The sequence below is a fragment of the Quercus lobata genome, chromosome 8 (genome assembly GCF_001633185.2).
Source record: "Quercus lobata isolate SW786 chromosome 8, ValleyOak3.0 Primary Assembly, whole genome shotgun sequence".
Classification (NCBI taxonomy): Eukaryota; Viridiplantae; Streptophyta; class Magnoliopsida; order Fagales; family Fagaceae; genus Quercus; species Quercus lobata.
The window spans coordinates 35895598-35913742 of record NC_044911.1 but is presented as its reverse complement, the minus strand read 5'-3'; the positions used below and the strand labels follow the sequence as shown (position 1 = coordinate 35913742).

The 18145-nt window shown below is 38.5% G+C and overlaps 1 long non-coding RNA gene across 1 annotated transcript; it reads left to right on the top strand.

Moving 5' to 3' along the window:
- The first annotated feature begins 2371 nt into the window (after window positions 1-2371).
- LOC115955223 lies at window positions 2372-3364 on the top strand. The gene is made up of 2 exons (XR_004084067.1): window positions 2372-2736; window positions 2832-3364. It is a non-coding gene; the product is annotated as an uncharacterized LOC115955223 (long non-coding RNA).
- Window positions 3365-18145: the final 14781 nt, after the last annotated feature.

Genomic DNA, 18145 nt, shown 5'->3' with positions numbered 1-18145 from the left:
TTACTTTATCTTAGGTTTGAGCTTCATTTTCTCATTCATCTTGCACCCCTCATGCATCATTAGCATTGTTCATACCTTCATCTCTTGCCTTCGTTTCTTCTTGACCCTTTGTCTATTCCTGACAAAAAGGGGGAGAGTATACTCTAGAGAATGTTTCAGAGTGTTTTGTCATTTCTATATGACTCTTGTGCACATCCTTAGGGGGAGAAATTCTATTTCTCATGCACATTTCTCGTGCACATTTGTAGGGGGAGAGATTTTCCATAGGGGAGATGCATATACCAAGGGGGAGAAGACATTGTGTTAACTAGAAAACCTTGTTCTGTTTGTTTTCTTGTTGGCTTTATGGTGCTTTGTGTTATGCTTTGGTGTTCTCATTGCATCATGTTTGTGCTTTGGACATGCATATATCCCTATGTTATTATGCTTCATTGAATGCATGTTCAGATGATCATTTGCTTTGCTATGTGATCATTGTTGTCATTTCTATACCTGTTATATTATACTTGTCATTTATTACTTGCTTTACCTTGAGGGTCTAATGTGTTTTGTGCAAGTGTTTCAGGGTACAAGTATATATATGTTCCAAGTGCATCACAGCTTCTCATCACTTTGAAGGGGAGAAATTTTAAGCACTTTTAGTTTATATTGTTTAAGTTTTTATTCAATATAATGTGTTTGTACCCATGTGCTTTTGTAAGCTTTTAGGGTTTATGTCTTATGCATAGTTTGTAGGCTTTATGGTATGTACCTTGCTTAATGCAGCCTTTATGCTATGTTGAAATCAGTACTTTAATCTAAATGGTATGCATTTTGGTTTATGTACTGTCACTCTTGTGCCCTTGTAGGATTGTTCCTAGATGCATATACCTTGTGTGTTATGCATTGGTTGAGTGTTGAACATACAAGTGTCTTGCCTTGTGCTTGTTAACTTGTATGTCCTTGTGTTTATTCCAAGTGTGAATGAGCACTATGATCACTACCTTGTGGTGTTCACTTGGTTGATCAAGCCATGGTTTGTTTCATAACTCCATCTTTGCTTGATCACTTATTGCCTGTTTCATATGCATTTTATAATTCTCTGCTTACAATGATCATGGTGTATTGTTGTGTTTCAGGAGTATTATGTTCATATGATTCAAGTGCTTCACAGCTTCTAGAGTTAGGCGTGAGTGAGTTTTGTTCAACTGTTCCCTACTCACATGTTAAGTCTAGAGTCTGTTTTAGGGTTTTATCACGGAATAGCCAAAGGGGGAGATTGTAAGGTTGAATTTATTCAACCATCTTATTGGCTTTATTCCGTGCCAAATTTGCTTGTAATTCAGCATTTAGTAACCCTGTATTTAGGTGGGTTTGAATGTAAGGGTAGTGAGTGAGATATGAGTGAAGTTTGCTCAACAAGTGGTGCAAGAAAAACAGAGTGTCGCGGCTGGGACTCGCGGGTGACTCGCGGCTGCAAGCCGCCAGAAGCTGCCACACGTGCCAAGCATGCTGGAAGATGAACAGTCATGCTAGCTGGAGCACTACAGGACAAAACAGGACAACTGGCCATACGGTTATCTCGCGACTGGATCTCGCGACTTAGTCAAGCCGCGAGGTCAAGCCGCGAGCCACCCCTGTTTTGTAGAATTCTGACGTTTCACATTCCTCTCCACTCCAGTATAAATACCCCTATTACCCACGATTGAAAGAGAGCTTCCAGAGAGAATTTTGAGAGAGAAACCCTAAAGAAAAACCAGATTGTTTCACCCACAATCTCTACCTTAGAATCTCTTCAAATTCCTCAACTCTCTTCCTCTCCATTGTCAAATCCTTGAGAGGCATTATACCAAACCAGGTTCTCACCATCATCATCATTGTGAGTCTGTTGTTTGGATTTCTGGGAAGCAGTTAGGAAGGAACCAATCTTCATTGGTTGATGCTACGGTCTAGTAGCGGAATCCGGAAAGCTAGAAAAGAAAAAGGTTCGGCGCAACCTCGTTGGAGCAAGAAGCTTGGAGGGCTTAGGTGCACTGGGTAGATTAGGCTTGGAGGGTCTATTGCTGTCCTTGTATCCCAACTATATTTTCTAGTGGATTGATTACCGCTTGGAGGGCGGCGGAGAGGTTTTTCGCCGAGGACTTCGGTTTCCTCTTCGATAACACATCGCGTGTTGTCTTTGTGTTTGCATCTTCCTTCCTTTATCTTTGCCTTTAAATTATCTGCTGTGGATTTTATTTTGTTATGGCTTAGATAGTATTTAATCAATTTCGTATGATAGCATATGTTAAGTTTCCGTACACTAGTTGTTTGACATATTGCTTGAATTGATTAAGTTGTTATTTGGGGGTCTAAACGTTCAAAGGTGTTTTTACACGTTTTTGAACTTTCACTTAAGATCATGAATTACAACATTAGAAAAACTCAATGTCTTTTAGGCTCTCAAATAATTAGTTGAGCTAAGAAAAAGTAGATCAAGATTTCATTGACCAAAATAGTCAATACAATTTGCACTAGTGTCATCTCTTACTGCATACAACTTAATGAAATTTTTTAGTATGGTTAGCTATGTGTTGAATGACATTGAATATGCCTTGTAGGGTTGGACATTTCACCACAATGTCGGAGGCAAGTGCTAGTAGCTATAATTCCAACTATAGGGGGCATGTGTGTGACATGGATCAGTGTGTGTTGTGGACATCTTTGCAGCTCCATAATTTCGGTAGACAGTTTTATGGCTGTAGACATTGGAAGCCTGTAAGTATCAGCTATGCTTACTATCATCGTTCCTTTATGGTTAAAGTTGCTATGCTCCTCAGCTCATGTACTTACCAACTTTGTTTAATATGCAGGGCAGCGACCAACATTGTAAGTCCTTTAAGTGGTTGGATGGCATCCCATGTAGGCGTGGAGAGTGTCATTGCGAAATTTACTAGGCTTGAGGCCAAGGCAGCTATGGAAAAAAACAATGAGATGGAAGCCCGTGCAATGATAGCAGACCTACTCCACAGGGAAAGAGTAGCAAAGTGTAGTGCTGAAAAAGCAAGGGTTTCCCTTTGTATGGCCAATGCGTGAGCACGTAAATATCAAATTGCTCTACTTATGTCATGGTTGGCATTTGTGGTGTTGTTTATATTTTCACTTGGTAAAATGTAGGTTTGATTACGGCAAATGTGTTTGCCATGATTTTGAATTTGGATTAGTGGTTTGCATAATGAAATTCTATTATGTGGTTGGACATGGAAATGTATTGTAGGTGTTAGGAGTGCCTTCTAGTGTAGGTATTGGACCTGGCAACGTATGTGTTGAATGACAGAGTTATTGTAACCTTATATATAACATTGCTGTTTTGTAATGGTAGCATTCTTAGTTTTTGCCATTCCTATTGTTTATGATTCAGTTGTGTTGTTAGTGTATTTAAGCATCGATATGAATAAAAATAGGGCAAGCAGAATTTAATCCCAAATATCCTTCTACAGTTCATTGCACATAGTTTATAAAATCATGCTATTCCATTATGAAATCACCCATCATCACCAAAGTAAAAAGTAGGCAAAATGTGGACTTGACATAAACTTCAAATACCATTGACCCTACAATAATAGTGCATAATACAATGGTATAAATACTAAATACCGAACTTATGCGCATCATACATTCGTGGTTCCAAAATAGCACAATACTGTTATAAAAAAAAATACATAACATGTGCTAAACATGCACCTAGTAAATGCTAATCGCCTACCCTATGCTACCAAGTCTATAAATATCAAAATGTAAGCATTTACAATACAATTCATGTGCGAAATCAATGCCTACGAGCGACATAATCAGCCCACATAGCATCGGTGATGTCATCCCTAAAGTGGGCCATAGGTCTCTTTGATGCTTCCGACATCTCCACAACATGCCTCTAGTTTGCAGTGCTGGTGGAAGCTCCATTGTTGCCACTATCAGGCAGAACAATAGGATTTCCTTCATATTCAACATTGTCCCATGTGTTAAACAATTCATCACAACGGTTATTAATGTGTAGAAAATTGTGTAGATAACATGCAGTAATCACATGGCGTTGCCTACTGCGCTTGAAGTTTGGCATTAAATTGAGGATGGGAAAACAAGCCTTTAGCACCCCAAACAATTGTTCAATAACCATTTGCAAGGAAGAGTGTCAGTAGTTGAACAACTCTTTCTTGGTTGTTGGATTCCGTTACTAGAATGAAATTCCTGGGCATTGTACCTAGTTGATTTGTGAGGTGGAAGGAAACTTGTGCCAATAGGCAGGCTTGAGTCCACCAAGTAGTATGTTCCTACATGTTTATGAAGCTATTTAGAATTGGCTACAATAACTATAACAAAAACATGCAAAAATTGATAGCCTTTGAGATTAGTTGTAGTACCCGTAGGTGGCCATGGGAATCCATGCTTCGGGTCACCAATCGCTTCCTCCAACACCCGTGAGTCATTAACACTACCTTCCCACCCCGCATGAACATAAATAAACTACATATCCATGTTGCACACACACAACACATTGGTGGTTATGGTAGCCTTTCAGCTCCTGTACGCTTAAGTCGCATGTTTAGGAGGCCGAACACTCACATGGGTGCCATCCATTGCCCTAACACAGTTCAGCACATGACATAAGTACTGATGATGTATGTACCTAGTTAAATAGAATACGTTTACAATATAATTAAGTGATATATATTACCTTGAACCATGGGTAGTACTTGTTCACTCGTAGATGTTTGGGGAGGCAAACTACATCTGGACCTGGCTTAATGAGATGTCTCGCATATGAATGAAGAGCCCGTAACACCCTGCGGAAGTGGCGGGACACTGTCTTAGCTGAGTGCTGGAATCTGTCTGCAACACACCTCATTCGAGTATTGTGGCCAAGTATGTATAACAACATGGCGGCCACCTGCGTGGCATCCATATCACCCTGCCCTTCCTTTACGTATCCATGACTGACCAACTCATCCACTAAATGTAACAGATATGGGCGTGTCATGCAAAACATCTCAAAGCACTTATTAGGATTACTGTCAAGTTCATCCATGTTTCCTTGGCCCGTGAGGATACTATCATGCATGGGCTATTTATCATAATGTCGCTGCATATAGGCGAACATCTCACCTACCAAAGGATTCACAAAGTCAAACTTTACTTCATCTTCGCTATCACACTCTGAACCCCACCAGTCATCATCATCAGTATCATCACTAGCATCAACATTATTGAAGTATGATTTGTCAAAATCATAAGCCAGAAATGCATCTAACCATTCACTCTTTGATGCCATTGTCACCTAGACACCATAATGGCATACTATTAACCCCTTTTATTTTAGGCATAAATGCACTTTTAGTCCCTACATTTTGGCTTTTTTCCATTTTAATCCATATATTTTAATTTTACCACTTTTAATCCCTAAATCAATTAATGCATTCCATTTTGGTCCTTTTCGTTAGCCCTCTAACAGAAATTGCTTAGGTGGCAGATGAAACTATTAAAATAATAATAATAAATTTTATTTTACTATTAAAAATGCCACATCAGCTTATAAATTAAAAAAATTATTTACTAATTTTAACTAAATAAAAAAAATTAAAAACAGATAGTTTAAAAAGGAAATTAAATTAATTAAATCTCAAAATTCAAACAATTACACCACAACCAACCATGGTGTTCATCATAATCCCAAACCACAAAACCCTATCCCTAACCCTAGACCCAAACACCACCACTCTCCACTCCCTCAAACTTTCTCTCTACCACCACACTCACATCCCAATCCACCACCTCCACCAGCTCTACCTCTCCCAATCCCACCCTCTCCCATCTCAAAATGACGCCGTCCTCCTCTCCCGCCTTTGTGTGGTACTAGACGGACCAGTTTGTTTCAGAAATCATTTTCCACAACTGGCTCTTGAAGCACAAATGCTGGGTTATGAAGCCAGAATTAGCTACGACATTTTACATTCCGTTCTACGCTGGACTTGCGGTGGGGAAGTATCTATGGTCGAATTCGAGTGAGGAGGAGCACGATTGGGTTGGATGTTGGGTGAAGAGAGAGAGATCATAGATCTGGGTTTGCTTACCCAAACGAAAATCTCTAAAGATCTCTTTCTTAGACCAAAATCTCCCTCTCTCTTTCATCTTTCTAAAGCTCTAAAGCTCTAAAGTCTCTCTCTCAAATCATGGATTTGGAAAAATCTCTAAAGCTCTCTCTCGGATCAATGGTTGTGAAGTGGTGGTTGGTCCGGTGGTCGGTGGGGGTGGATCATTGGATGGATTTGATGTTGGTATGGGTTGCAGTGGCTTGATGGACTGATTGGTAACAGTGGAGGGGCTAAGATCGATGGTGGTTTGGATTTGGGTTTAAAGTGTATTTACCTCCAATCTCTCACAGATCAGTGGGTCTCTATTAGATCGGTGGGTTTAAAATTTCTGGGTTTGTTTACGAGTTTCTCGAATTTGGGTTTGAAATTTATGGATTTGTTTTAGGGTTTGATGTTTGTATGGAGGGTTTGATTTTTCATGTGATGTTCTGGGTTTGCTAGAGATTGACGGTTGGTTTTGGGTTTGTGTTCTTTGTGTTTTGAATCTTTGAAGGTCTTTGTATTTTGTAAATCTGTGCCCTTTGATTTTACATGTTCCATGTTGGCATGTTCTTGATTTTTTCAAATTTCCTTGGCAACCAAACATATTATTTGAGGAAGAACATGAACATGCTCTTCATGATGACTGGGAAGAACATAATGTAAATAAATTTTTTTTTTTAATTTAACTTCTTTTTTAAATGATCTGTTTTTAATTTTTTTTATTTAGTTCAAATTAATAAATATTTTTTTTTAATGTATAAGCTGACGTGGCATTTTTAATAGTAAAATAAAATTTTGGGTAAACTACATATTTGGTCCCTATCTTTTATAGCATATTTCAATTTGGTCTCTAACCTTTTAGTTGTGTCAATTTAGTCCATAACCTTTCAGTGTCATGTCAATTTAGTCCCTGTTGTTATATTTTGGATGAAAATTGATGACATGTTAAATAGTCAAAATAAAATTTTAGTGTATTGTCATATCAACGAAAGCTAATTTTTCATTTTGACCATTAGACACGTTATCAATTTTCATCCAAAAAATAACAGTAAGGACCAAATTGACACAATTGAAAGATTAGAGACCAAATTGAAATATGATATATAGGATAGAGACCAAATACGTAGTTTACCCTTTTTTTATTATTATTTTAATAGGTCCGTCTACCACCTAAGCAATTTCTATTAGTGGGCTAACGGAAAGGACCAAAATGGAATGCGTTAATTGATTTAGGAACTAAAAGTGATAAAATTAAAATGTAGGGACTAAAATGGAAAAAAGCCAAAATGTAGGGACTAAAAGTGTATTTACGCATTTATTTTATACAGTAAACCAATGCTAATAACAAGCACTCAACACCAAGGCGAATATGAGAAGTTATCATAAATATTCCAAATAATAAGTTAAGATTGTTCAACATATAGGACTACATCAAGTCTAGAAATAAAGAAGGCAACCTGACAAACATCCATAGTAGAGAAAATAATAACCAACAAAACATGTCAATGTTTTTGTGACAAAAGGTTCAAGTACTACAATAACCATCACATAATACTACAATACTACAATAACCATAATATAATAAAATAAGATCCAAGTCTCAATCCTCTGGGCTAAGAATATCCTCCATCCATGCCCTCCTCCTATGCTCCACCATGCCCATAAACACCACCCTATTCTCCTTCACATGGAGAGCCTTTGAGATCTTCAAATTTCCAAGATCCTCATACTGATTAAGCATGTCAATGGCTTTCCCTAGAGAACATGGATCACCTCCAGTTGCTGATTGGGCAAATTGCTTAGAAGTGCCACTTGACTTGTCCCTATTATCGCTAAACCTCTCCCTCGTCATTGCGGTGTACTCCTTTAGGGCCACAGTCATCTCACTTACTTTGTCAGCTTTCTTCGCCACTTTCTTACCCTATGCACTTGCTTCTTGCATAGGACGCTTGCCTGCAGCTTGGGTTTGATCAACACCATCAGTCTTCTCCGTAGTCCGAGGAATGCTATCCGAGTTGGAGGTATAACAGTCATCATCAAGATGGATAGGAGCAGCATCAGCGACAAGCTCTGATCCTCCAGTGCACGCTCTTCATCGTTTTTCAATGCAGGTGTGTTTGATGAAATTTGAAGGTGCCCATTTGCAGTACCAAGGCCAAACAACTGCTTCAGCTTATTGTAGCCAGGGCATCCCTTCTTTCACAGGTTATTTGCGTTCCGATTAGCCTACAACAACATAAGCATAGAAACAATTGTTAGGCAGCAAAGTAATCACAACAATGCAAAGGCATACAATACTAACATGAAACTGAAATGCATAAAGTAACATACCGCCACCACATGCTCCCAAACCTCGTCAGTGCATGTAACAATTTGGGTGGCCTCATCCCACCCTAACCCCATATGATTCAACAATTGACTCCACTTGCGTTGTTTACCTTGAAGCCTATTTTGCTTTTGGAAGACTTTCTTAGCGGTGAAAAGTTTACCAGTCATTTTATTAAGTTCTTGTGTCATTGCTTCCCACATAGGGCCCTTAAAAACACCATTCTCCATGTTACCCTTAATTTGTTCCTCCACCATAATCTCTATAAATATGTGTTCTACGTGGGGTGGCCACATTTTGTCATTCGCATCTTGGAATTCATGTGCCATCTAATTCAAATATCTCACATGGTAAGATGAACACACTTTGTATTGACATGTAAATAAATGAACAAGGATTATTAATGTGTTACCGTGACCAAGTATGTTACGTATTGAGAAAGTGCACAAATAACTCTACATAAACAAGCAGTACATGTAAATAAAGATAACAACATACATAGGTATACTCCAGTTCATAGCTAAACATGTACATTGTGACCATGTAACATACAAAAAGTCAAAAGACCAAAGCATTGTTTTACTACAAAAGTGGTTACTAATAGTCATAGGATAGTGTATGTGAAAGTGTACGCTAACAACACCATAGTAGTCTACAAACCATAGTGGGAACAAAATAAGTTAGCATAAACAAAATGGTTAGCTATGCACTACAATGCTTCGGAGTCCACCAATTGCCTCTTACTGAGACTGGCCAACCCCCTCATCTAGACCCACCAATGGCCACCCACGCCTTGGCCCATAACGAACTCCGTTGGCCCTACAATACTCCTTCCAGACATGCATGAACTGACGCATAACCTACCTCTTGCAGAAATCCTTCCCAGTCTGAGCGTTGAGAGTGTTTGCGATCACATCCTACAATGGCTCACGGGGAAGCCCTGCCACAAAATTACCCAAGAAGAATTGGTCGAAGACAATGTCACAAAGTTCATCGATGTAGTCTTCGTCTCATGTCCTTAAATCCCCAGCCATCTAACAACAACCTCTGATCATGTAACAATCACATATAAGTAATAAACATTTTCATGCATTCAATCAAAGTCAGACAATAGTGTTTAGGGGTCTTATCTTAAGGTGCAATAGTTTTCACTTTATCCTCCCTTAAAAACCCACCATATTGTTTATGGATATGGATACAATTAGCTATGTTACATACTCTATTGATCTATTGATATATATTCTGTCAGTAGCTACATCTTATCAGTTAAACTAAGTAGTAACTAAAGTAACAATCATAATAAAAAACAAGATAGAGCAACTAAGGCACATCCATCTTTTACTCTAATATTTTTTTTGAAAAAGGTACATCCATCTTCCATTATAAGAATATCACATGAACCATGTCGAAAAATAGTATAATCAGCAAGCAAATAAGTAGGGGAACCCACAGAACAGATTAAGCAAAGAAAAAAAAAATGATGATTAAAAAAACTAAATCTAAGCCTCAAGGAATCTGTGATGGTGTTTTGGTAGAGTATCGATATAGATAATTTTTTTTTCCCAAGCCAACAGCAGAGCAAAGCAGACATTATTCATAATACCATGGCTGTAACAAAGGAACAAGACAGAGAAACTTCTAAAATCAAAAAATAAAAACAAAAAAAGAAGCATAAAAGCTATACTTGAGTAGAGAGTAAAAAAAGAGGCATAAATAAACAAGCATTCACAGCCAAGTGAGCCAAGGTCTCAGTAAACACAACACAAAAAATGGAGGAACACGAAAATGGAGGAACATGGAAAAAACAAAAAATATCAAAATAAAATCCAACAGATGGAGGGGTTGACTTTGGGTCTCACTGGAAACAAAAATCGATGAACGGAGCTGTGCATATCTCGGGTTGAAGGTGCTGATCGGCGGAGAGCTTTGCTTCAGTTCAGTTGTTGGTGTGCTATGGGTTTGGGAGAAGGAAAAGGGAAAGTGAGGTGAAGTAGTGAAGCATGGGTCGTTGGGAAAGTTAATACAAAAGTGCCTTTGGAGCTTTTATGGGTTTGTAGTGATGTAACTACGCATTGCTGTGGGACCAACTCTTGTCCAAAATTACGCATATTGCCATTGAGTTAACATAACTCATCACTTGAAAACAACCCAAGGCTGTTCTGAATTTGTTAACTCAAAATCCAAAAAACTCAGTTTTGTTAACTGAGTGAACACTCGTGAAAACCATCCAAACAAACATTATATAGGTATGTCCCACAGATTTTGGGTTGAGTTAACAAAACTCAATTTTGCAAAATCCAAACACCACCTTAGTGATTAATCTAATTCTTAATTCTACAAAGTACAAACCCACCAATTTGTACATTAATTTATTAAATTTATTTATTGCTTTACACTATAAGATTGTCCGATCAATGTAAGATTTACACTATAAGATTAAACAAATACACACAATATTATATACATTTACAACAAAAAAGATATATAACATTATACACGCTAATGTCCCCCACCATTCAAGTTACTGCTTGAAAAAAAAAAAAAATTTCGTGGGAAAATGTCTATTAAATTTTTTATTGGGTTTCATAAATTAATGTAATGTGAAATTTCTATTAGATCTCTATATTTATTTGGATTTTTATGTAATTTTCCAAATTTTTCAAATTTAATATAGTTATTTATATTTTAAATAATTATTAAATTAATTATGATGTTATCACGGTTCGATCTCAGTCGAACCTCAAAAACCTTGAACTTCTTCCTTTTACGGTTCATTGAACGGTCCAGGTTTCAAAACCATGGGGATAGCCAATGCAATTTGAAAGTTCAAAAACGTGTATAAACACCCTTGAACGTTTAGACCCCCAAATTACAACTTAACCAATTCAAGCATTATGTCAAACAACAATCCACAGCAGATAATAAAAAGGCAAAGATAGAGAGAAAGGAAGATGCAAACACAAAGACAACACGCGATGTGTTATCGAAGAGGAGATCGAAACGCTCGGCGTAAAACCTCTCCGCCGCCCTCCAAGCGGTAAACAATCCACTAGAAAATACAGTTGGGATACATGGAGAGCAATAGACCCTCCAAGCCTAATCTACCCAGTGCACCTAAGCCCTCCAAGCTTCTTGCTCCAACGAGGTTGCGCCGAACCTTTTTCTTTTCTAGCTTCCCGGATTCCGCTACTAGACCGTAGCATCAACCAATGAAGATTGGTTCCTTCCTAACTGCTTCCCAGAAATCCAAACAGCTCTCTCACAGTAATGATAATGGTGAGAATCAGGTTTGGTATAATGCCTCTCAAGGATTTGACAATGGAGAGGAAGAGAGTTGAGGAATTTGAAGAGACTCTAATGTATAGATTGTGGGTGAATCAATCTTGTTTTTCTTTAGGGTTTCTCTCTCAAAATTCTCTCTGGAAGCTCTCTTACAATCGTGGGTAAAAAGGGGTATTTATACTGGAGTGGTAGAGGAATGTGAAACGTCAGGTTTTACAAAACAGGGGTGGCTCGCGGCTTGACCTCGAGGCTTGACTAAGTCGCGAGATCCAGTCGCGAGATAACCGTATGGCTAGTTGTCCTGTTTTGTCCTGTAGTGCTCCAGCTTGCATGACTGTTCACCTTCCAGCATGCTTGGCATGTGTGCTGCGTCTGTCAGCTTGCAGCCGCGAGTCACCCGTGAGGCCAAGCCGCGAGTCTCTGTTTTCTTGCACACTCTTGAGCAATCTTCACTCTATCTCACTCACTACCCTTACATCAAACCCACCTAAATACAGGGTTACTAAATGCTGAATTACAAGCAAATTTGGTACGGAATAAAGCCAATTAGATGGTTGAATAAATTCAACCTTACAATCTCCTCCTGTGGCTATTCCGTGATAAAACCCTAAAACAGACTCTAGACTGAACATGTGAGTTGGGAACAGTTGAACAAAACTCACTCACACCTAACTCTAGAAGCTGTGAAGTACTTGAATCATATGAACATAATACTCCTGAAACACAACAATACACCATGATCATTGTAAACAGAAAATCATAAAATGCATATGAAACAGGCAATATGTGATCAAGCAAAGATGGAGTTTAGAAACAACCCATGGCTTGATCAACCAAGTGAACACCACAAGGTAGTGATCACAGTGCTCATTCACACTTGGACTAAACACAAGGACATACAAGTTAACAAGCACAAGGCAAGATACTTGTATGCTCAACACTCAACCAATGTATAATACACAAGGTATATGCATCCAGGAACAATCCTACAAGGGCACAAGAGTGACAGTACATAAATCAAAATGCAAGACATTTAGATTAAAGTACTGATTTCAACATAGCATAAAGGCTGCATTAAGCAAGGTACATACCATAAAGCCTACAAACCATGCATAAAACATTAGTCCTAAAAGCTTACAAAAGCACATGGGTACAAAACACAATATATCAACTTAAACTGAAAACTTAAACTGAAGAAGAATGTAAAGACACTCCCCCTTAGGTAATATCCTCCCCCTCTGATCAGGCCTATCACTCCCCCTTTTTGTCATGGAATAGGCTATTCATCCTCTTCCAGCTTTCTCTGAATTTGATCCAATTGAGTTTGAATAGAGGTAAACTTCATATCCCATCGAGTGCTGTGATGGTGTAGAGAAGCTGTGAGTCCAGACATCTTTGTATTCAACTCGTGGACAGAGGATACAATGCGATCAAGTTTCTCATCAAAGGAGAGAGTGCTGAAATGAGAGCCACTGTGAGATGCAGAAGTTTCTGGTTTGGCTCTCTTCCGACTATGTTCAATGCTTGCATTGAATGTACGCATGTTTATTGGACTCGGTTTTGAGAGAGGAGATTCATCTGCTGTTGGATAGATTCTCTTGAGTTTCAAGATCCGTGAAATGAGACAGCAGAAAGGAATGCATGTCCGAGACTCAGTTCGAAGAACAGTTTTGCACAGAACATGAAAGATATGAGCACATATGTCTATTTCCACATCAGAGATTAGATCATGAAGAAACAAAGCACGTCCGAGGTTCATATACCCAGTGCTTGATAAAGGGTACAAATTGTGAAACATCACAATTGTAAGCACTCTCAGTTTTGGAGAAAGAGAGGAAACACTGATGGATTTTCCATTGGGTGAGAACTCCAAGTCTTGACCAAGACTTTCTTTGAGAAGCTCCTTATCAGGACAGAGATCATCATAAACCGGTGAATGTCGAAAAATTGGTTTGTTGATGTGAAGGATTTCTGCTAGATATGCAGGAGAGACAGAAAAGCTCTTTTTCCAAACCCAGCACTTAAGTTCATCTTCTTCCACAATTGCGTTGGCATAAAATTCTTTTACCAAATCTTCATACGCGTCATCCAGATCAGAGAGAAGGTAATTCCAGTCCTTGTGAGCAAACCATTTCGGAATGTCAGTGTCATGAAGTGAGGACTGATCCACAGTTCTTTCTAGTAGTGGTGTGGCATTTTGAAAATAATTCTCATGAGACTGATAGGCTGCATAGGATCTGAACTTGTTGGGATCGAATCTCTTTGATGAAGAGCGAGTCCCTTTTGTTTGAGGTGGGTAATCATCAACATCAATTACGGGTTCCTTCCCTTTGGAACTACCTCCTTTCACAGCGGCTTTCTTGAATGGTGACATGTCTAGTCTGTATTATGAACAAAGGAAATGACAGAACACAATCCAACAGACTTTATTAGCAGTGGGTTAGTGGAAATTTAGGGATAATGAAGAAACCCTAATAGCTGGATGAAAATGACCAGAAAATAGTAATGAGGGACACAAATGGCCCAAATTGAACTACACAGTAGAGAGGGTCAAAATAAAACCACACAATCAGCTGAATTACCTTCTAACAGCAGATCAGACAAGATGATAAACCAACAAATAGCAAACCCTAGCTAAGCACATGATGAAGAACAAAACCAACAATTTAAAATAGCTCAAAACAGAAACAAAAGCTTCCATAAGCTAAGCATGGACAAAGAGTAATAGCTGAGCTAAAAACCCATCTCAAAATCACAATCAAATGCGAATAATCCAGAGGGAAAACTACAACAACAAGTAGAATAGAGTTCAAGACAGAAAAACCATACCTGTTACTCGATGATTTTGAGCTGAAAAGAGACAAAAATGGAGATCGAAAATGGAGGCACGGTGTGAATGGGTAAGAGCAGATGAGAGAGACAATGAACAGTCACAAAAAGATCGAGGGAAAACAAAAAAGTTTAAAAACTGCCCCTATATGTCCAAAACACGCGTTTTTCGCGATTGAAACAAGTCGCCAAAAAGTCACCAGATCAAGCCGCCAAAACACTCAAGGACAAAAATTTGAAAAATTTTTCTAAGTGTTTTTCGCGACTGGATGGTCTACCCGCGAGCTGAGCCGCAAAAATCTCTGAGTAAACCTCGCGACTGGACCTTCCACTCGCGAACAAGTCGCCAAAAATGACCCGCGAAGATGCAACTGAGGCTCGCAACTTGACATACCCGCGACTGAGCTGCCAAAACAGGGCAAAACTGGATTTTTGAAATTTTCAGATTTTTCAAACAAAATACTTTCCAAAAACACTTAAAACACTCAAAAATCTTTTTGTACTTGAATTAACAAAGATTGAGCATGTGAAAACACATTTCATCCAGTACAATCACACAAATGAATATGGCATTTATTGAACATAAACTTGTGTGTTGTGTGGATATCAACAATGAGATAGTTCTTAGTCTAATGTGAAGCTTCAATGATCAATTCAACCAAGACATACACAATTAGCACTAAATCATGTGACCCATCTCAATTATAGAAATATGTATATATGACCTCCCACAAAAACTTGATAACATAACTTGGAGCTTTACATTTGACTCCACTATTAATCATAACATTTGATCTTTTTGATCTTTTGAGGCAATCACCACTCATTGTGAGAGTGATATTTGATATTTCACTTTAATGAACAAGTCTTTGACTTTTTGAATAAACATTTTCTTTAATATAAAGTCGCTTACCCTTTTTCCTAGTCGAATACTAGAATGTGCGACAGGCTTTTGCAGCTCAATATCTCTTTTCATTTGGAGATTTACATTTGGTGAGCTCTTTTTAGCAAAAACATAAATAAATAGTGGGAAGATATATAGAAACAAGTCTATGCATGTTTCAAGATCAGCATAACCATTCACTAATCATTCATGACAGGTTTGAAGATCTATTTACAACAATCACATAGATTTCAAGATTTTTCCCACAATGATATGAGTGCAAGAAAACAAGCAATGCTCGAAAATGCACAAAGCCATTATCATAAAGGTACAAGGCAAAACAAGTTTTGAGACAAAAGCTCAACAAAGTCAATCAAGCTTTTTGATTTTCTAATTTTTATGTGATTTTTGGATTTTTGACACTAAAAGCAAAAAGATTGATAAAACAAAATTAAAAAATATGCACAAGTAGACAAGCAAACAACCAACAGCAAAAACAGCAAGCAAACAAACAAACATCGTCACAAAGCATAGGAAGTATTAATGCATGGACATGTTGTAATGCTTATGCATGAGTACCATTTTTCACCCACACGTCACTTGTGTTTGGGGTGATTTCCTTATAGGATTGGGTACGGGAGTTAGGGCTTTCAAATCTTCGTGAGAAGCTTTCCAAGCAGTTGGTGAATGCACCAATCATCTTCATCACGTTCATCATTCCGGGATCACCATTCTGATCTCTAGATTGATCACCTACCCAATTTCTTCTATCATTTCTAGGTCCTCCTGACCTTTGAGGAGTTGCAATATTCTTTGCTCTCAGCTTTTGGCAATTTGGTCGAGTATACCCTTGAAGTCCGCAATAATGACACACATAAGTTGCTCTAGGACCTCTTTGTGGTCGTGGGCGTGACTTAGCACGAGATTCAGACCTCCCCACAGATTGATTACGGGGATTTAACATCCGTTGGTTCACCACATCCTTCTTCTCCTCCATCTTGAGCTTCTCTTCATTAAGGTCAACTACAACTGGATTTTTGGCCTTTATAAACTTTACTTCTTTAGTGACATTTCCAGATGAGCTACTTCCTTCGGTATATCCCAATCCTGATTTGTCTGAAAAGCTCTTTTGAGATGAAATAACATCATCTAGCTTCTTAGTGGTGACCCTCTCTATTTTAGCATTTGCTTGCACAACCTCATGCTCAAGAAATCTCACTTTTGTGTAAGTTTCGGACAGCTCACCATTCAGTGATTCTATCTCACATTTGGCCTCCCTATATCGGATTAGGAGACTTTTGTAGTCCTCCTCTGCCTTCTTCATTTTTCTCACAGCAGCCTTGGCCACCCTTGTGTACTCACCCGACTTCTCCAAGAGTGAGTTATAATTCTCTTGAAGATTTGCTGTGCTTTCATCTTCTTCAGCATCTGATTCTTCAACAATTCCTAGTGATTCATCATCACTATGTTCTCCAAGGTCTCGTACAAGCAGATTCAACTCATCTGAAGACTCAACATGAGCAATAGTCATAAAAGCCGAATAGTTCCCCTCTCCATCACAGCTTTCTTCAGATTCTGAGTCAGACGAATCCGAGTCACTCAATGTCGAGGCATACACTTTGCCTTTCGATTTCAAATAATTCGGACATTCCTTCTTAAAGTGTCCATACCCGTTACATTCGAAGCAAATTACACCTTGTGTAGGTTGGGATTCTTTTCCATCTTTCTTTTTGAATTCCCTTTTCTCCCTTCCAGAACTTTGGAATTTTCTTTTATCATCAAATTTGCCATTATTTTTGAATTTCAAGAACTTTCTGAAATTTTTAACAAGGTATGCAACATCTTTGTCAACCATATCTTCTCCCGATGAGTCTTGATCTTTCACTTTCTCATTAATGGTCTTAAGAGCAAGAGATTTACTCTTCCGTTGATTGGGCAGCGACATCTCATAAGTCTGCAGAGAACCAACCAGCTCCTGTACTTTGATGTCATCAAGGTCCTTGCTCTCTTCAATCGCTGTCACTTTAGCACGAAAACTTTCCGGCAATGATCGAAGGATCTTCCTTACAATTTTTGAATCCTCCGTTTTCTCCCCCAAGTTGAACTTACTGACAACCACCTCATTTAGCTTCCCATAGAAAGAGTCAAAAGACTCATCCTCACTCATTTTGAGCTCCTCAAACCAAGTGGTTAGCATTTGCAACTTGGTGTCTTTCACTTTCTTCGTGCCTTCATAGGTGGTTTCCAAAATCTCCCATGCTTCTTTGGCAACGGTAATGTGAGAAATCCTGTGAAATTCATCTGGAGACACACCACAGAAAATAGCATTGAGTGCTTTACTGTTAGCATTAGATGCAGCAAGTGCTGCCTTATCCCATGTGGATTTGGCTGCCTCATGTCTGGTCCAACCAATCTCAATAGCATCCCAAACGGATTCATCAATAGAACACAGAAAAGCTGTCATGCGAACCTTTCAAAAAGCATAATTACTACCATCAAAATATGGAGGTACATTTAGGGATTGAGACCGATCCATCTCAAAAGGGAGTCAAGGATCACACAATGGTAATGAAACCAATAACAGTGTACCCGCTCTGATACCAATTGAAAGTTCAAAAACGTGTATAAACACCCTTGAACGTTTAGACCCCCAAATTACAACTTAACCAATTCAAGCATTATGTCAAACAACAAGTGTGCGGAAACTTAACATAAGCTATAATATGGAATTGGTTA